Source organism: Ambystoma mexicanum, chromosome 6q (assembly GCF_040938575.1).
Source record: "Ambystoma mexicanum isolate Mex_15411 chromosome 6q, UKY_AmexF1_1, whole genome shotgun sequence".
Classification (NCBI taxonomy): Eukaryota; Metazoa; Chordata; class Amphibia; order Caudata; family Ambystomatidae; genus Ambystoma; species Ambystoma mexicanum.
The window spans coordinates 985338918-985360765 of record NC_090937.1 but is presented as its reverse complement, the minus strand read 5'-3'; positions in this window follow the sequence as shown (position 1 = coordinate 985360765).

The window sequence follows — 21848 nt, the reverse complement described above, 5'->3', positions numbered from 1 at the left end:
CTGCTTAGAAAAGTATCCCCTGAAAACTCAGAATTACCTCTCGATTCGTCTGAATCAGACCGTCCAGTATACAAATGGCTGTGCACGTCAATGTGTGCCATTCCTAACAAATCTTTCAAATCTTTACGTCAGTTCCTCAATCAGTATGTGAAAGGTAAAGACAAAAATAAAATGAAAGTGCTGCAAAATAGGGATACCTGTCCAGTGCGCATATACACAGGACTGCAAGGACATTCATTAGCCTGCATTTCTGGACCTATTTGCAAAAGCACCTTCCATGATATCAAACGGATATCAATATATTATTCAAATGTAAGAAATCTAGTGTATAAAATATACTATACTAAAAGTCCAGCTTCAGAATTAGCCAATTTAAATAACACTCTTCTGCATGGTACACCCAAGTATCTACAAGAAGAAATTGACTTTATCCAGAGAAAATATTTTGGAAGTGAAAGTCACTTACAAAATGCAATAGTTTTACAACAGACTACCAACATTTCTGCACATAGCAACCTTCTTTTACACACATAAAAAAAGAAATACTAAAATTTAAAAGTGCACCGGCTGAAATACCAAACCATGTGTGTGTGTGTGTTTCCGCAGAACGTTTTACAAAAGGAACACAAAAAATGTAGACATAGCATACAAAATAGAAGACAATGAAGATGTCAAGTGGTTTGAATTAGCTCTGTACCTTTTAGCCAAAAACAAATATGAAATAAGTGAACCCCTAATATGTTGTAGTTACTGCACTACAAAACTAGACAACAACCAAAGTCCTTAACGTGCTATCACAAATAATTTGGAATTGTTCCCACTACCAAAAACCTTGCAACAACTCAATTTGTACGAGAGCATCCTAATTCAAACAGTTCATCCATTTCAAGCAATTATACGCCTTCACCCAAAAACAGCAAAATGACCTCCCTCTGAATTGGTGAAAGGCATTCATTGCAAAGTAGTTTATTTGCCATTAGATCTTACAGCAAATGTGCACACTCTAGGAGCGTACCGTTCGATAGAGCATTCTTTAATTGTGTTGGTAAATGGTGTACCAACCAAAGACAAAACAAATTGGCAACAACTGGTGGACTTACATAAAGTTAGACAAGCCTTGCAATATCTAAAAGACAATAACGAATACTACAAGGAAATAATTATTGAAAAAAGCTTAAGGGAAACAACTGAAATAATTGAACAGTCACCAGAAACTGGACAAATTGAACTTCTGGATCCTGCTGTAGTATCCACTCTTTTGGACCAGTACACAATTCATCCATTGCATTCCAATGAAAGCATAGATGATGAACTAGAAACTTACCAAATGCGACAAACCAAAGGTTCACCAATGAGCATATGGGAAAAAAGTATAGAAGCACATGCTTTTCCACTGCTATTCCCTACTGGCAAAGGTGGAAGGTACGATGATAGACCCACTCAAATTACAGCATCAGAATACCGCTCATTACGAATGTATTCGCAAGATCCCATGTTTAGACAAAATGTGGAATACATATTCCACCTACTCTTTGAAAGTTAATTGGCAACCCTATGTTACGGAGTTGCACACATTTTGAAATCTGGAACCCACTTTCAAAATATGTCAGCTACACAATTAATACAAAAAGTACAAGAAAAAGATGAAGGTTTACAGTCAAGTATAACAAATTTGTTTGCAAACATGCGTGGTACAAAAGAATACTGGTTCCGATGGCACGGAGACGTACGTTGTATAATCAGAAACCTTGGACCACCAACTTGGTTTGTTACACTAAGTTGTGTAGAATATGCATGGGAAGATTTACATGAGTTCCTACACATATCAAACAACAACAAAACCAACATACATTTATTATCACCTGGAGAACTTTGCTCCCTAGATCCAGTTAATGTGTCAAGATATTTCCATCATAGTTTCATTGCTATGCTACACTTTATTTGCAATAAAACTGTTCCTCCCCTCTGAGAAGTGCAGCACTTTTTTTGGAGAAAAGAATACCAAGCGAGAGGAGCACCACATATTCACATGCTTTTATGGATCAAAGGTGCACCTAAATTTGGTCATAACACTGATTCCACTGTTTTGCAGTTCATCCAAAAATAGGTCACTTGTGAAATCCCTTCACAACGGGCACATAGTGACCTGCACAGGCAGATTTTACAATTTCAAAGACACAAATGTGGCAAATATTGTTGCCGCAATTACAAAAACAAAGGGAAATACTACACCAAATGCCGGTTTGGTTTCCCTAGACAAGTTACAGAAACAGGTGAAGTGAACAACTTCATGTCTTCAGTTCGAAATAGTGTGAAAAGTAAATCACCTAAGAACACGTACTACATAAAAAGAACCGAAGAATGTAAATATATCAATGATTACAATGCAATCATTGTCCTCTTATGGAATGCAAACATAGATGTGCAGTACATTGCAGACAATTCCACTGCATATGATATGTTACAGCCTACTTAACAAAAGCTGAAAAAACAGAGCTTCAAGACCTCTGGGATGACTCATCATCAGACAAAACACTATCTCAGAAATTGTGCAGCCTAGGAATAAAAATGCTCTCTCATAGAGAATGTGGCGCCTACGAAGCGGCAGATCGTTTAACTGGTACTGCTTTGTATGGAAAATCAGACAACATAGTATGGCTAAGTCTTGGTCCTGCTAAATCTAGAAAAAAGAGTTCTGAAATCATATGAGGACATAGAAACAATTGCCAGAAATGATCCCAACAGCCAAGACATTTTAAAAAACAATTTACTGGACACATACTATCCGAACAGGAGTAGCACTTTGGAGAGCATTTGTCTATACCACATCGCTCAAAACTTGCATACAAAAATAATATAAAACCCGATGAAAGCAAAGTCAGATATACAGTCACAGATTGTGAAGGCAGCTTAGTGAAACTTACAAAATGAAGCTTAATTAATCATGTTAAATTGTCATTAAAAAGTCCTCAACAGAAAGAACTGTATTACATGTCTCTACTACAACTTTTTAAACCATGGAGAAAAGAGGAAGAGATACTAGATAACTATGACTGCTATGAAGATGCTTTCAAAGGAAATGAAAGTACCATCACCGATGTGAACTTCATGCACTACAAAGCAATGTTGCACAATGAACAGCAACACGAAGAAGAACTTCAGGCCCAACTAGATAAGGACTCTTCCGACAGTAGTCATGCTTCTGTAACAGGAAGTCAAGAACCACTAGTACAGCCACTAATAGCAAATGAGGCAGAATTAGCTATGACAGAAGTGGAAAACACCATGTGTCACTATCAAGAAAATATAGAAGACTTAACTGTACAAGCAAAACTTAACAAAGAGCAGCGCACCCTTTTTGACGACATAACAAAAGAGATTGCACATGGTGTAGAACATGAAAATAAAGAATGTACCTGCCAACATTACAAACCAATGCTGCTCTACGTCAGTGGTGAAGCTGGGTCAGGAAAAACATTCTTAATCAAAATCATCAGCAAGTTCCTTCAGCAATTGACAAACAACAAACTATCAGCTGTTGTAACTGCCCCCACAAGTTTAGCTGCCTACAACATAGGCGGTGTCACTTTACACCGACTACTACTTCTTCCAGTAGAACACCAAAACAAATTAGACTACTACAAACTTTCTGCAGAAGCTGCAATGGAAATACACAGAGTATTAAAGGAAATGAAAATGCTACTAATAGATGAAGTGAGCATGGCCTCCAACCTAATGTTGGCTTTGTTTCACCTCCGATTGCAAGAAGTACTTAAAACAAACTATGAAGAACTCTTTGCAAGGAAACACATTATCATTTTCAGAGATCTTCTACAATTGACACCAGTGAAAGGTGAAGCTATTTTTAAAACTGTGCCGTAAAACTGTTGGCAACCTTTGGCAACATTTCCAATACAGAGAATTGACAGAAAACATACGGCAATCTGCAGATCTCACTTATACCAACATCCTAAAAAGTATTAGAGTTGGTAAACTATCTCAGGAAGCACAAACAATATTGAAAAAGCGGCACATTCATGCACTTTACAGCGATAATGCATGTGCTACTGATGTTATGGAACAATTAGCGGACAAAAATGTCAATTGTATGGCCTTAATGCCAACTCTTGCAAGCTGTGTCAAATTCAATGAAACAATGTTAGATAAAGAAATGCAACCAATAATTGAAATTTGCGCCACAGACAAACTAGACGTACATGGTATGACACTACCTAAGTGTGAGCAAGCCACAGCAAGACTAAGTAGTTTAAAAAATTCAATATCCAACACAGCTGGGTTGGAAAAAATATTAAAATTATCCTTAAATTGTAGAGTAATGCTGAAACTTAACCTTGACGTGGAGCGAGGGCTAGTTAATGGGGCACTGGGTACAGTTGTTGGCTTTCAATCATACCCACGTGACAGCAACATTCAGTTTGTCAATATTCGCTTTGACAAACTTTCAGAAGTGAAAAGGATAGGGCACTCAACTGCTCGATTCCTTCTGTTCAAAGACATGTATGTATGTAGAGAACAATTTTCTCTAACTCTTGCATATGCAGTCACCATTCATAAATCCCAAGGTCTTACCCTAGACAAAGCATTAATAGATATAGGAAACGCAGGTCCTCATTACGATACTGGCGCTAAACCATGGCGCTATTAGCACCATGGTTGGTGCCGGTATCGTAACGAGTCCGCCAATGTTCAATGGGGAATTACCACCCCATTCCAAGGTTGGCGGGGTAGTAATTCCCCATTGAACATTGGATCTTCCCCATTCCCATTTTGGCCCCATAGGGCTCAATGGGACTGGGGAAGGCGCTAAGTACGGTACCGCAAATTACGGTACCGTACTTAGCACCAAGGTCCCTTTGCGGGTCCCTACTTTAACGGCTGGTCTAGACCAGCCGTTCAGGTCGGGTCCCACAAAGGGACCTCGTAGTAAGGCGCGAAGTGTTTAACGGCGCCGCAGCCTTTTACGGCGCCTTTAAACACTTAGCGCCAGGGTCCTAATGAGGCCCACAGTCTTTAAAGACGGCATGAGCTACATAGCACTATCACGCTTACGTACAATTGACGGTCTAATTCTGATCAACTTTGATGCAAATAAAGTGACCGCTGATATTCCTTGCATCTTGAAATACAATAGACTGTGGTCATTGTACACCCCCCATCTGAAACAATATCCTGTTCCTGAAAAATTAAAACGTGGTAAAAGAAAAGTCATTCAATCAGAAATGCAACAGAATCTTATTGCAAATCCTTCAAAGAAAAGAAAAGAAGGAAAAGGTTCATCAATTACCACAAGCAAAGAAGAACCTATTAGGGAAAGTAAACCAGGTACTTCTTCAAAGAAGGAAAAGAAACTCCGAACAAAGCACTCTGAAACGGAACTAGCTGGGCCATTCAAATTTTCAAATGAAAGTGGTGTAAGTTGCTATGCAAATGTAGCAATGAATATTCTATTTCAATTGCCACCAATTAACAATATTTACTTACACAGTACAGACCAATTGTGTTTGCAAATGTTAGTCCTTCATAGAAACGCAACAAACAATCCTGACAACACGTACAGTGTTCATGGAATAAGACAAGAATTGGACTACTGTGCTGGAATGGTGAGATTCACTATAAACACACAGGAAGATCCACAAGAATGTCTAATGTACTTACTAAAAGTACTGGAAAACAAAAACATACCTATAAATGAAATCTTCCAGATTTCATACATGTGGAAACATACATCCACTCTCTGTAGCAATGTCATACAGGAACAAATCCCAAATGAGCGATTTGTGTATGTATCCATACCTAATTATGAATCCATTCCATTTCAGCAACTGGTACAGAATGCAAACCATGCCAGATTATGTACTATGTGCAATTCAGACAATCGCTCCACCTTACTGATACAAACGCATAGTAAGTACATAATACTTATGCTGCTACGTTATAATTCAGATGGTACCAAAAAAAACTGCAAGCCCACCGGATTTACACACAGTCAAGTGTCACTGGGAAAGAAAACCTTTACGACAGTAGGTATAATCTACCATGCAGGAGCTACAACCAATGCAGGTCACTACACTGCATACATTAAGAAGAAATGTGTATGGATGGAATGTAATGATAGCACCATTACTCTGAAGCAGAGATTGCCAGCTAATCTTACAAATGCGTATTTAATCTTCTTAAAGCCAAAATTTAATGACTAATGTCTACTTCAACATTACCAAAAAATGAAGTGAAAGCCTACATACAGTTAGAATACGCCAACAGGTATCTAACTGTCCAAGAGTGTAGAACAACAACACACATAAATGAATACCACAGAAACATAACAACAAATGCACAGTTAGAATACTCCAACAGGTATCTAACTGCTGTTAAAAATAGCAACAATGCTACAAGCATAACATAAATCAGAAAGAACAAGGAAACACTCAAAGAAAGGAAAGAAATAGTTTGTACCATAGCAAAAGAAGGTTTTTTTTAATCCAACAAGGATTTTTTTCTCCCAGACCCAAGGAATTAAAAATAAAAACACAGAAACTGAGCACAATGCACAGTACACTGGTTTGTAAACTAAGTATGAGAGTCCAAAAAACAAAACTAAACTGTCTATTATACAATGTAAGAAGTCTTCATAAAATGCAAACACTAACATGATTTTTCCTTTTATCACAGAAATTAAAGTTGGCTAGGTGCGCCAAGTGCTCCAGTCATGTAAAACATATGTGGATTCTGCACAAATTAACCAGTAAGTATAATTATAGTCATTTCATACATATGCGAATCAACACGGCTAATCTATAGCAGTAATATGGTAAAGTGACTATAGGCTGGACCTAGCTTTTTTGATGTATAACCCAGCACCTACACCCTACAGGCAAGCAACCCACACTATAAGTCCTAACCACAAACATCGCTACATATCAAAACCATGGTGCTTTTAATTTCACTACTTATAAGGTTAGTTTTGTGTGCGTGGTCTGCAGCCGTGCAACCAAGACACTAGAACATCCACACAAACACAGCACCACACCACAGCCATGTTCACTTATACCCTCACTCCTTATCACTGCAGGCTTGGGTGCATGGCTTTTCGCCATGCACCCAAGACTCAGGGTCCTGCCAGAAACAGTAAAGCATATCGCAACCATTGTGGCTTCTAATTTCACTACTTATACAGTTGGTTTTGGGAGCATGGCCTTTGGCCATGCTCCCAAAACACTACACCCTCCCCACAACCACCTGACTGATGTTTCATAGTACGAGTGTACCTATGCCTGTTATATGCTGCAGTAGTTGTGGCCACAAGCTACAGACTTGGGTGTAAGCCCATAGATTTTTGAATGTATGGGTATGCAGTGTATGAAATCCATAGTGGCTTACAACTGCAGTGCTTATAACTTTGTTTTTGGGTGCATGGCCTTTGGGCATGCACCAAACACTGTAAGTCCTCGCCACAACTACCACACCATATCACGGCCATTGTGGCTTGTAACAACACTTCGCCGATGCAGCCAAGTATCTACACACTCTCCACAACCATTTGACCCATAAGCTATACTACAATTGTATGAATTTCTGTAATATGCTGCGGTGGTTGTGTCCAGGGCCTAGAGTCTTGGAAGTATGGCCTACGGCCATGCATCCAAGACTCTACGCCCTGGCCACAATCACCGCAGCATATTACACCCATGGTTGCTTACACAGGAGTGACATACCCATACAATGAAACATTATAAGTGTAACATGTACTCAATTTGTATCCAAGACTCTAGGCCCTGCCCACACCTGCCAGATACATAAAGGAATGTGTGGCTGAGATATATGACTGTTATATCCTGCACTGCTTGTGGGCAGGGTCTACACTCTTCGGTGTATGGCCTATAGCCTGCAGCCATGCACCCAAAACTGAATGTCCTGCCCACAACTACCGCACTATGTAAAATTCATGTTGGCTTATAACTTTAGAGTTGACAAGTGTGTTCTCAGGTGTAAAGACTGCAGATCCTCCCCACAACCACCGGAGTGATGTGCGGGAGTAGAGGTGCAGCAATAGTTGTAGTATGCTTCAGTGGTTCTGGCCAGAGTCTAGACTCCTACCTGTATATCGATACATATTACAATTTATGGGTGTGCAGTGGCTAATACCTCCAGTGCTTATAATTTTGTTCTTAGGTGCATGGCCTGTGGCCATGCAGCCAAGACTGTACACACTCCCCACAACCATCTAATCGATAATCAATACTACAGGTGTATCCATGGATGTGACATGCTGTGTTGGTTGTGGCCAGGGCCTACAGTCTTGAAAGTATGGCCTCCGGCCTTTGGCCATGCATCCAAGACTCTAGGCCCTGGCCACAACCACCGCAGCATGTCACACCCATGGCGGCGTACTAATCAATAGCACACCCATAGGAGCAAATAATGTAATAACGACATATACTCAATTGAAATTTCCGCTAATACCACTCGAGTCCTTACAACAGTTCCAAGGTACCTGGGTGCTGCACGGACTGAAATAATACCCCTATTAAAACCCTCATTTTCAAACAAGGCGTGCATAGCGAATACAATATCAATACCTAGCGCCTGAAGAAATACATTTTTTCACCCATCTCTTACAGTGTGAACCACCCCAAGCACTATGACACAGCAAAATAGGTTTCGAAATAGCATGCTGCGCTGTCGGCGGATCCAAGATGTCGGGCGCATCCAAACAATCTGACGCACAACACGTTGCACTGCAGCCAATCGACAGAGACGTTGCATGTCTGTGGTCATGACGGCAGCCCCTTAGCCAATCGGTATCTTGTCCGCTGAGCGAACAGGGAAGTGTGACCGCGGAGCGGACATAGATATCACTAATTTTGGGAGACCTACTTTTTGGTTGTTTTAAAGAAAAGTGCTGCACGGATTGTCACCAAATTTACAAAAGCACGCTTTCAGGACCAAGCCCCTGCCCCTGCCACAAATTTGGTGAAAATCCATCCAGTGGTTTGGCCTGTAGCCGTGCACAAGGTTTTTCCCCCATTCAGTCTATGGGAAAAAAAGACATTTTGGGACCCGGTAGTGGCCGTGTAGTTATGGTTAAGTTGCTGTTTCCATAGGAAGAGCAGTTTTTGGGCGGCCTATAACTCCGCTCGCCCTGGACAAATCCTCACCAAACTTTGAAAAAAAGAGTATATGGGCCACTCTGAAAGTTTGGTGATGTTTGGTCCAGGAGGGGAAAAGTTATAGGGGTGGTCCCAAATAAAGCCACCTTGCCTACATATGGCACTGAAGAAAAACGAAGGGGCTACACATGTGATGTCATCAGTAATGTCATCAATGACATTTGTGATGTCATCTTTGATGTCCTGGGTGTTACTGTTAGCAGTGCACAGTGCTGCGGGGAGTTATGGTTGCTTAGCGTACCATAACTGGCGAATTTCAGGGGTTTTTCGGTTTTACTTAGAACCATAATGAGACTTTTGTATTATGTCACGTTTGTAAAAAAACTTTTTGTGAATTTCACAGGTTTTTAGTAGCGCAACTTAACCATGACGTCCCCTTAACAAAGTTTTTTTTTTTAGTGAATTGTACGGGTTTTTAGTAGGACAATTTAAGTGTAAGGTCTTGCTAAGAAAGAACCAAGAGTCGTTTGGCAAACAGTATACACCTTGCGAAGAATGCCACATGAAAGTATGCTGGTGTACAGCACTGTGACAAGTCCCAGAATTAGTACACACTTAACTGTACCATCTATGCCTCGTGGGCAGTGTGGAAATAGTTTTTATATTCATGTCGGAATGTCCACCCTCAACATTTGCCGTACACAACGCCAACATGTATTGGTATGCAGGGATTACCAATGCACTACATATTATATATCGTTACCAAAAGGTGTACTTATCTGAAAAAGACATCAGCTAAAAGCATCCTTCCTCCCTAAGAAACAGCAGCACTGGTGTTATGAGAAAGCATAAGAAACAGTGGCGCTACCTTGCACATAACAAACGGACAAAATGTATCGCCGTACATCTACCAACGCATATTACCGTTTATTGCCTTTTTGCTCATTGCCGTTTGCAAATTCCCTTATTGCCTGCCGTGCCAAAAAATAAACCCACCTGTAAACAAGGATAATAATGCGTTAATAACAACCTTTCACCTTTCGGATCCCAGCCCCGAAAAGCCTTGTGCACAATGCAAAGGGTCTTGAACTCTATCCTTTCAGCCACTGGGAGCCAGTGGAGAGATTTCATGGCTGCAGAGAAACAGTCCCTGGGAATGAGGCCAAGGATAAATCTCGCAGTCCTGATCTGGATTAGTTGCAGAGGGCGGAGATTAGAGGAAGGCAAATTGAGAACGTGGCTGTCACTCCTAGAGAGAACCAGGCCTCTAGAGACAGTGAGCTTCTGGGGGAAAGTGAGAAAGGGAAGAGTCCCTATGAGGAGGTGCAGCTGGTAGTTAGACTTCTTGGCGACGTCCGAGGAGAGAAAGAGAGAGTGGATTTGAATATGACACCAGGAATGAGTGAGAGAGGAGAGTAGGCTGAGGGGAGCCTGAAGGAAAACTAAGCCTCATCCGCATAACACTGAAAGTTAGAGGAGAAGGTAGCGATCAGGTGGGCCAAAGGGGCCAAGTAGAGGTTGAAAAACCAGGGTGAGAGGATACAGCCCTGTGGAACGCCACAGGTAGAGAGAGGTGGCGGAGTGAAAGAGACCAAGCTGGACCTGGGAGGGGTGGTCCAAAAGGAAGGAGGTCAGCCACTCCAGGGCATGATCCATGATGCCCAGATTCTCACGGAGTCGATTGATCAGGATGGCGTGGTTGATCGCGTTGAAAGCAGAGGAAAGTTCAAGGAGGATGAGGACAGAAGGAATGCTGGATTCAAGGTGAGAGATCAGATCTTCACAGGTGTTCAGGAGAGCAGTTTCCATGCCTCAGGCAGCTCTTAAACCAGACTGATGGTCATGGAGACAACTAACCGATTCAGTGTGGAGAGTAAGCTGGGAGATGGCCAGCTTTTCCAAGAGTTTGGCAGAGGGGAAAGTTCCAGTGGCAAAAGAATGATTACAGAAATCGGCCTAGGCTGGAGCAAGGGTGTCAATATGGTGCTTGATGGTTCTGGAGGAGCGGCCAACCACCTGTTTCGATGACACTTCCATAGATGGGACTTGTCTAGAAACCTCATCAGGTGTTAGAGAGTAAGAGGAGAAAGGAGGAGGAGAGGGAGAGATGGCCAAAGGGGGCCGAGAGAGGAAGAGGGAGAGGAAGAGGAGATAGTGGACAGGATGTCCAGAGTTTTAGTGCAGAAGTGAGAGGCCAAAGCCGTACAGAGGGCCTGTTGAGGGAACAGGAGAGGTAGAGACCGCAAACGGATTGCCCAGTTCCTTGCAGATTTTAAAGTGTTTGGCTGTTTAGTTAGATGCCGCAGAGACGCACGCTGAATGTGTGCTCTCTTCTTGATGAGTCTGATTGCTACGACTGGCATTTTGGTGCAACCAGTGTAGATATGTCTAAATGGGGCCTGGCATGCTTTACTGTAATGTTATTATGTGTCTACACTGGTCTATATTATGCAGCCAGTTGGACATGTTTTCATTATGGCATGGCATTTTTAATAGCAAAGCATTCATGTTCATGTGCACTGTTGGTGACTTGCATGTATTGGATTGGTGTTACCCTACAAAACAATAGCAAACACTGTGGCTTTTTAGATAATTTTTCTCAGAAAGTGTGCTGTATATTGCATTAAAACACATATTTCTATCTTTCTCCTAGTGCAGTGTGTGGCATACCCCTTCGGCAGCACGTTTGTGCGTATTGCGCAAGCGTGGTAATCCATGCCGGCCCAGTGTGTGGCGCGACCCGTGATTTGTTGCCAAGATGGGGGGGGTCCTCAGCATGGCTCGCAGGGGGGCCCCCAGATCTTGTGTTACGCCACTGGTTGTATTGTGCGTTTATCTGTTACGTTATGTTATGTTTTGTTATTGTGATTTACTGCTGTCCTTGTCATGGTCTCCAGGCGCTCTGGCAGATCTGAAAAGGAAGGGGAGCGGGGGTTGTGGGGGGCGGCTTAGTGGGTTAGAGCGGGACAGTGTTACAGAGCTTTTATGTGTGTTGGTAGCTTCAGTTCAGAAAAAATGGTCACTGTGCGCAGGGTCTGTTTTTTTGTTGGTACCGGTTAGGTGTCGTTTGGTGTATGAGTGTGTGTGTGATGATTTGTTTGTAATTGGGTTCGTTTGCTGTAGTGTGATGTGTTTAATTGGGTGTTGCTGAGTGTGTGCAGTTTATGGCGTTTTTATGTTTCTGCTGCAGGTGAATTATGTGCGTGTTTGGAGTTTGAAGGAGAGTATGCAGAATACCGAAATGTTTTCAGTAGGGTCAGTTAGTGATGTTAGTTGTCTGTGCCCTTCTATCGGATAGTTATGTTGGTCTGGAAGGGTTCATATTCCTCTATGGTTGCTCGTGTTAAAATGCTTAATTTTGTTAGGTATTTAGATTTTGGTTCATTAGGTTTGGGTTGTTTTTGGTGTTTTTCTTGTGTTGTGAAGGCTGTTTCCCTTCGATGGTGCTTCCTGTTTAGCTCTGTAAGTTAAAGAGTGATGTTTTAGCAATTTTCTGATTTTTAGGTGGTCTTCTGTTGTTCGAAATTTCTTCCGGAATTAATTCCAAAGTTTTGCAGAGAAGCAGGACAATGCTCAACCACTGAATTGCAGCTTTGAGGATTGTTTTGGTTTGAGGCGACTGTCATTGCTGGACCTTAGTGTTCGGTTTGGTTTGTAGATGGAGATTTGTTCATGTATGAATTCTACTGCTGGATATTGGATTGCTATGTGGGTTATGCAGCGTGTTTTGAAGAAAATTATATTTTTGACTGGTAGACAATGTAGGTTTCGCTGTGCTGGTGCTGCACAGAACAAACCCGGAGCAGCACAGGTGAATGAGGGTTGCTGCAGTTGACTGCACCTTCCACCATATTTTGAGGTGGTGGCTTCAGCCCCCAGAGCCCATGTCTGGTCCGCCCCAGGGAAGACAGGGCAGCAAGGTGTCTCTCACATCCATAGGCACGAGAGTTGTGGTTACTGGAAAAGTCTGCACTGCAGGAGAACGCCAGAAGCAATAAGCCCCATGCACTTCCTGGTGATCATGAAGTGAAGGAAATGTACAGGCACAATTTTAAATACAAAAAGCAAAGGGGTCGAATCATTAATCTGAAAAAGGTTGCTTTTTCTCCCAAAGGGGACTCCCGTTGCAAGTATTATACATGGGTTTGACTTCGATTCAGGCTTGTTTTAATTGGACTAAACTGCAATTTTTGATATTGTTTCCCCCCGGACTTTCCCTTTGCCCCCTCCCCTGCACTTGCGCAATCTCAATGTCAACTGGCCTAGTAAGATCGTTGTCTCTGTCCTCCATCTGTTCCCCCTTCCTTGCCTCGTCGCGCCTTGGAACCATTGTGTATAGACGCATTATATATGCCATATCATATGATAACCTCCTGATAATTGTTTCCTATATGAATTACGTTCTGTGTTGATTTATAATAACTGTAAAATGTTGATCGAATGGTTTCAGGAGTCTGTTAAACTTTTATTAGATTATGATTTAGATTTTCAAAAGCTCATGGCGTTCTCATTTAAGAGTAAAAAGACAATTGTTTAATAGGACTGGGTTGAGAATAGATCCACAGCAACACACTTGTTTTATCATTTAAGACATGAAGTGCGATCGTTTAATGAGTTACCTTTCTACCTAAAACACCATCCTTCGAGGCAGCATAGGGTTGAAATGGTGTGTTTAAATTGAACCTTCTGCCTACTGGTGTTAGACAGGGAAGTCAACGATCTATGCGTGGCTGTATTTTCCACCCTGTAACTGAATGCCCTTTTTTGTCCAGTCTCATTTACATGTTTTTTATCGTTTTGTGTCAAATGAATGTCTGTTTAACACTGAATTGGGGAAGGATTTTAAATAGTTATGAGCCTGCTTTGAATATAGCAGTCATAGAAATTTCAAATCTATATATATATATAAAAATGCTCTTCCTATGGAAACACCAACTTAACCATAAAAAACTAAAAAAAAAACTTTGTTAAGGGGACGTTATGGGTAAGTTGCCCTACCAAAAACCTGTGCCCTCCACTAAAAAAAGCTATTCAAGTGTGCCATTATGGTTCAAAGTAAAACCGAAAACCCCCTGAAATTCGCCAGTTATGGTAGGCTAAGCAACCATAACTGGCCGCACCATTGTGCACTGCTAACACTAACACCCAGGACATCAAAGATGACATCACAAATGTCATTGATGACATCACTGATGACATCACATGTACATTTAATTTTCAGACAAGGGGTTGTGAATGTCATGTTGGCAAAAAAGTATCAGGGGTTATCGGGACATGTGTAATAAACTACATACTCCATCACACAATATAGGGTTCTAAAGTTTTACTTTGAACCATAATGGCACATTTGAATAGGTTTTTTAGTGGAGGGCACAGGTTTTTGGTAGGGCAACTTAACCATAACGTCCCCTTAACAAAGTTTTTTTTTAGTGAATTGTACGGGCTTTTAGTAGGGCAACTTAACCATAATGTCCCTTTAACAAAATGTTTATTGTAACTGAATTTCACAGATTTACTGAAGGGGAACCTAATCATAACAGCGCGTTAATGAAGTTTTTATGCTGAATATACACTATCAGCATGTGATCTTGCAGATATGTAGTATAGTTTGATTACTTTACAAACATATAACGTAGACCATACAGAACCTCCTCGCTATCGATATTGTGAAGGCCCGGACTGAGTGCCTGTCTGCGGACGGACGCGGACGAGGTCATGACTACCAAAACAGTCAGGGGCCATCTGAAATTGTACTAATGTGTCACACAAAAAATGTTCAACTTTGAGAAAAGACACAGAAAGACATTATAATTACTAGTAAATAAATAGAGAAACCTAAACGTCTGAAACAAAAACCATGCATTTAATGACCATGTAGAATGAAATGGATTGTACCATAAAAAAAAAACGATGACTCCAACGTAAGTACCTCACATAAACTGTAGGCAGGACCGACAGTAGACGCACGCACTTCAAGGAAGACAAATGACAGCAAAAAAGTATGTCAACGTAATTTTTCTTATATAAGTGTGTACTTTTTTGGGTATAAGGGCAGAACAAATAATGTCTTTGTTCTTTTCGTACAGAAATGTGCAGTACTTTGGAGTGGCTGGAGGAGAATTTCCCGCATGAGGAAATGTCCGAAGATAGCGACTGTAATGGTACACAGTGCTCTGCATAAGAAAAATAATGTTCAGTATTTTATGGCCATTTAACATATATATATTTATTTGTAGCAGACCAGGAAAAAAAAGAAGAGAAGCCATCAAAGAATCCAGAGGAAGACAGGCTGAAAAGGATAGAACGTAAAATGGAGACACTGAATGACAATGTTAATAGTTAATTTGTGGAAGAATTTGTTAGAGGAAAAGTATGTTACCACTGTCCCACCTGTACCTGCCCTCCTTCTCCATTCCCCAGTGAACCGTCCCCAAACCTTCAAGAAGAAAATAGACGTTTTGATGAAACATCCATCCCTTCTTCCCCTCACAAATCATCTCCTCACAATCAGCCAGTGTTGAACCCTAATTCCCCTACATTTGTGTCAGTGTCTGCATCCCCCTGTGTTTCTGTTGATTAAAGTGCGTGTAATTTTTTAGAAAGTTTTTGTATAGTTGTTGTTGAATATGGGTTAGAGAATTTATTTTTATTTTTAAAAAGACTTAAAATGTTCACGAACAGCGCGCCTGTTCGAGTTAGCCGTAACCAATACAATGTGGATGTTCTAACGGCTATACACCTACCCGTACCAATGACAACCAAGATGGAACTGATCTTGGAAGGCACCATCTGTGCATGTTGTGTGTAAAGTAACAGAATGAGGTGTGCTAAGGACATATTACCTCTCCGTACGGCTAACAAATGAGATAAAACATGTTCCTAGAACATAGTAGGTAGGCAGGATGTATATAAATTAGGCAAATTGGAAGTGTTCTAAGGACACTATATCTGTCCGTATCGTCCGCAGCAAGATGGAAGCATCCGTAGAACAGGCGCGGTGGCAGGCATGTTCATTATCAAACAAAATGAAGGTGTCCTAAGGACACTGGGCCTGTCCTTATAGTCATCAGATCAGGTACGCACATGCGCAGTACACCCACAAGTACTGCGAACATCCCGCCTGTCCCTAACTGTCCATCTCACTTGTGTCGCACTTTTAATTAGTTGCAGGAGCCGACCACTGTCCGTAGAACAGTGGCGTGCATGCGCACGCTTGTTAGTCTGCATTTGCTGTTGTGCAGGCATGCTTTTCCCTCGCGGATGTGTACAGGACGTCATCATGTGACCACACCCACGCTGAGCGTGTGGACTAATTTTCACACTTTGTCTGCTTCCGCAACACTGCAAAATAACTGACAAATAAATGGGAAAGTATTTTTCACTATAACATCACCATTTGACATTTCCCATACAATAGCTCCACCTGTGAATGTGTCGTTTACAATTTTTGGAGCATTTTACAGCGAGCAATGGGGTCACGAGCCGCATCCTTCGATCCCTATAATTGGCCACACTCCCCAAGCTCATCTTCATTGTGCTTCTGGCTATTGCAGTTAAGAGTTGTACTGTAGCGACCATTTGGCAAAAAATCCTTATGGCATCCATGGCTGCTACTGCTGCATTACCCTCAGCAGCACCCCCAAACCCTCCACCGCCACCACCTCCCCAAGGGCCTGCAGAGGGATATACAGGTGAGGATGGAGATATCGAGGAAGAAGAGGAAGAAGAGAATGAGGTGGAGCAACTCCGCACTACAAACACTTGGCGGGAGTCATGGTGTGGCGGTTGTTTTCCGTTTATGGGAACGTACCGAAAGCACGTGCTAACCTGGTCAAGTGCAACCAGTGGCAGTTGGTGCTGAGTCGCGGCAGACCTAGTGCGTACAGCTTTGGTACGACAACCATGAAGCGACACCTAACATCGTTCCACAGTGCGGACATTCGCAAGGTGGTGCCATGTGAAGAACGTAGTAGATTGAGTTCCTCCACAGCATCCTCCGTGTCTGATCCTCTCACCACAAGAGACATTCCTGTTGGGGAGCGCATTCCTCCAGCTGCGTCACAAGCTATTCGCGATGCTGTTGACCCTTACCTTTCGAGGGACAGCATATTGTGGGGGAAAGTCTTCGAAGTGCTTTTAAGGCTACGGTACTGAGCACGAGCATGAGAAGAACTGCGCCCTACCTAAGTGAAGGCCACCCTATATCTTTCTCTCTCCACCTGGCCCTTCTTATCCCCGTGGTTGGTGTCCCTTCCTTACCCTCCCGTGCCCTCCTCTCGTAGTGTATCGTGTCCATAAAAGCAGTGAACTGAAAAGTTATACAAATTTTAAAAAAGGCTCTTTTCAGAGCCGCCTTTCTCAGTTTAACAATAGAGCTTTGAAGTGACCGTTGTAGGCCCCCTTGCTTTTTTTTTTATAAGTCCGCGGACAGTCATGGGACACACAAAAATGGAGGGTGCAAGCAAAGCAAAACCAATGTACTTTTCGCTGGGAGTAAGTGGTGGCTCTGAAAAGAGCCTTTCGGTGGTGTTGAGTATGCTTCAAAAACTGTGGGGTGGAAAAAATGGATTGCCAAATAGGTGACTATGATTTCAAAACAAGTTGCAATGCATGTTGTACATTGCAAAGAAAAATTTGATTGCCAGCATATGTGAGATGGACTCCATCCCTGCGAAATATGAAAGAGCTGCAAAACAAAATGTTTTCATTGTGGAATGAGGACATGCCAACATCTCTTAGAAATGCACAAACAGCCTTATTCACATTGCGCCACGCTTTCTCAATTTGTGGGCCAAATGCAGATGAACGCAGCCACTTTTGTCTTTGAGCAATACGGGAAAAACTATTTGGCAATTTGGAAACATATGCATGACTTGCGCAAGTCCTTCCTTCATTGCAAATTGCAAAGAAATGCCAGAAACATGGCCTAAACTATTGCCTCCGCAATGAATGATAAGTATATCAGGATGACACTCTCTCTGTAAAGTAATGCAGAGAGGTGCCAAGTCCAAACACCTCATTCTGCGCACGCCATGCCAGTGCACTTCCACATGATGGAATCCAAGATCTGCAGATAGACCGCAACTTTCTGCATGCACCTTCAGCCATTGTATCCACGAGTCTCCCAAAATCCAGATTATCTGTTTTCGAGCACACAGAGCCATTGCTGCCTGGTCTCCTGTCAGGGAAAAGACGTTCTGACTAAACATCTCTGTACAGAACACACCCACTGACCTTTACTGGCCAATCCCTATCTTCGCACATTCTCATTTGCATGTGTCTCCACCCCAAAATCCCCATTGGTAAAAGGCAGCGCGTGCAAACTACCGCCATGTTCGCGGACACGTAAAGGAGCAGAGCATGACGACTGTACATTTAAATATTATTCCCCTTGAAGGTGGACTCTGAAAAGAGCCATTGTTTTTTCTTTGGTTTTTTTTCGGGCAGATGCCTTACAGACACCTGTTATTTTTCTTTTTTTTTGTGATATTTTTTGTTCTTACTTTACTCCTACAACCATTACAGAACCTTCTCCAAAGCAAGCCTCACATTCCAAAAGAACATGGTATTTCCCAAAGAAGGTAACGCAACACCATCTGCTTCGAAATAAGCCGCATTACTGGGAACAATGTTCTTGTGGCTGCAGAAAAACATACCAGCACGTAACATAAAAGCACACATGCCGCGATTAATGTTACACCTCCCAATACATTGATTGGGACAGAAAACAGAACTATTGTCCCATTTTCCTATAGGCAGTAACCCTGAAAAAATTATTTTCGCAGTTGGAAAGATGTTCATGACTGCTTCAACCAACTGTTCCACATCTTTCAACAAAGTACGTGAACTCACGTAGCCCAAATGGCAAGCACCGTAGTGCAAATGTATCACATGAGGAGTGGTCATTGTTCGCATCTCGGTGCAAACTTGGAGAAGTGCCGCAACATTGCGATCAGTCTCAGTGCTCCACACCACCTCCACTCCTCTCACATCAAAATGATGTGCCACATGCCTACTTTCGGCATACAGATGTAAACCTTGGACAAAAATATCTCCAAGGACCAAAACCCTGACCCTCTGCGCCTCTGCCATCTTCAGTTTACGCACCGTCTTTCGCCACAAAGGAACAATGTGAACATCTGATTGGCTGATGCCCACAGTCCCCTTTCCATGCTCAATTGGCTGTAGATACCCGTATGTTACACGCCCTACCCGCGGACAAGCGGTGCCTACGTGCGGCACGTAACTCTTAGCCAGTCCTTCTACCCTTTCCACATCACTCGCGATTCCATTTCCTCATTGGACACAGCTAAGCAGTCACACAACCATCCACCAATCACATTAACCATCCCTACATCTAACTCCGTCATCAAAATTTTGCACTTCAAATGTTCTATTGATCACTGTGAATGCAAGTCGCACATCATTCCAAAGGACCAACTTCAAAAACTACTGTGCAAGTGTCGCGGATTTCTATGTACAGTTCCATCCATGCGCATATGCATGCATATAAACTACAGGTATGCATATTTTACTCAGAGAACATGTGCAACCCTTATGCTTTCATTTAAAGAAATTATTACCACTAAATCTGCATAGGCAATACATACCAACGGTCGTCCTTTGAGTACAAGATGTCCGGTTTTCATTAACAAACCGCACTACTTCTTACTTTCTCCCGCATAACATATACATACGTTAGAACTCTCCCTTTTTAGTGAGAAACTCGATTTTCCATGACAAAATGGCACAATTTTTTACTGTGTAGTGTCTACATAAATGCTACCTCCAATGCGATCGTATGAGAAAAAGTAAACACTCCCGATTGCTGTGGTGACATCTCCCTTCGAGGGTCTACCGATTTTTCGAAATCGTACTTATAATGTGAAAGTACTGATTTTTTCGCCATTTACTATACTGACCTATTATTTCCAAACCTCTATGCCATAGATAACACAGCTTAAAAGAAACAAGACATTTTCGTAACCTAAAAAGTGTACGCATTTCTGAAGCATGTGCAACTGACATACTGCAAGTAACATAGAAAGGCAGCACATAGTGCAGTGAAAAGCACACATGCACTGTGTTCAAATGTCAAAGAAGACTACTGCGACGAAAAATACAACATTAGCGTGTACTGTAACATCACAGCTTTAAACACAACAGTTACTAACTTCTTCTTTTTACAATCGCAGTGAAGACTTCTCTCCTGAAAATCAACAGCATCTACACTGCAAATGACATATCTGAAGGAACCTGGTCATTCTGCAAAAAAAAGTAAGTACAATACGACCTTTATATTTTTACTATTCCTTAAACAGACTGTGTGGGTTATGTATTTAATTTGTTCACCAAAGCAAACAGTGATTTCTGAACCATTCTACCCACAAATCGCCATTTACTGAACAAAGAATAACAAGCAGAATGACTCACAAATCCCTGTATGTTCAGAACTCAAATAACATACAAATACCTTATAACGTTAGTACTAGAAAACAAATAGCTGTTTCAATTTGATGCCAATATGTTCCCTATTAATGCTTGTCCTCACCACTAGCCCACTTTCTACTCTCATCTGAAGCACATAGTAGTAGTATGCAAGCAGAGAAGTAGACTTCCCAAATCATTGTAAGAGGCCAATGCACATTGACACACCACCACAAAGTGCTTACCCATCAAACTCATGCACGCAAGCACACAGCACACATACATTGTACAACAGACCAAACCATGCCTTTTTTTCCAACAGACCCCAAAAAATGCCTACCAAAAAGCAAGTTCGTAGAAAGGAACGCAGAAGTAGGGCAAATAAAAATAAATGTTTCCAACCTAAGCATCCATCTGTACCAGAGTTTGTAGAGAACGTTGGAACAAAACGCCAAATACATTTGTTTACCAAAACAGAGCAAGCCTCAACTACCAAAACTTTACCTCCTCCAACAAAATGTGGCAGGAAGCACAAAACTCTTCACAGAAAATCAGCTACCAGTACTGCTGACAATGCTCCGAATAATCCTGATATAGTAACAAGAACCTATAGTAAAACAAATATTTTAGCAAAAATGTTTCGCCACAGAGTCCTTCAGAATCTAAGAAGAAGAGGACCGAAATCATCCTCACCCCTTAAAACCTACCAAAAAAAATAATCCTACAAGCTCTCGTGGACAGTGCAATCATTCTCAAAAGGAAGTTGTTTATATTGATGTTAATTAGAATGAAACCACTAACAAAACTAGGTACCAAACTGCAAAAGAAACTTATCAATAAACGGAATGTGAACAAAAATAATTTCTTACATATTTGTGGAGGTGAATGGAGTCACACTACAACCACAGAACCATATTTTAATGAAGTAGCACACAAACAAAATCAAACAAACACAATTGCCATCCATAGCAGTGGAAGAGGATATGAAAAAATCAACAATACCATCATGGAACAAGAAACACTGCTTAGAAAAGTATCCCCTGAAAACTCAGAATTGCCTCTCGATTCGTCTGAATCCGACCGTCCAGTATACAAATGGCTGTGCACGTCAATGTGTGCCATTCCTAACAAATCTTTCAAATCTTTACGTCAGTTCCTCAATCAGTATGTGAAAGGTAAAGACAAAAATAAAATGAAAGTGCTGCAAAATATGGATACCTGTCCAGTGTGCATATACGCAGGACTGCAAGGACATTCATTAGCCTGCATTTCTGGACCTATTTGCAAAAGCAC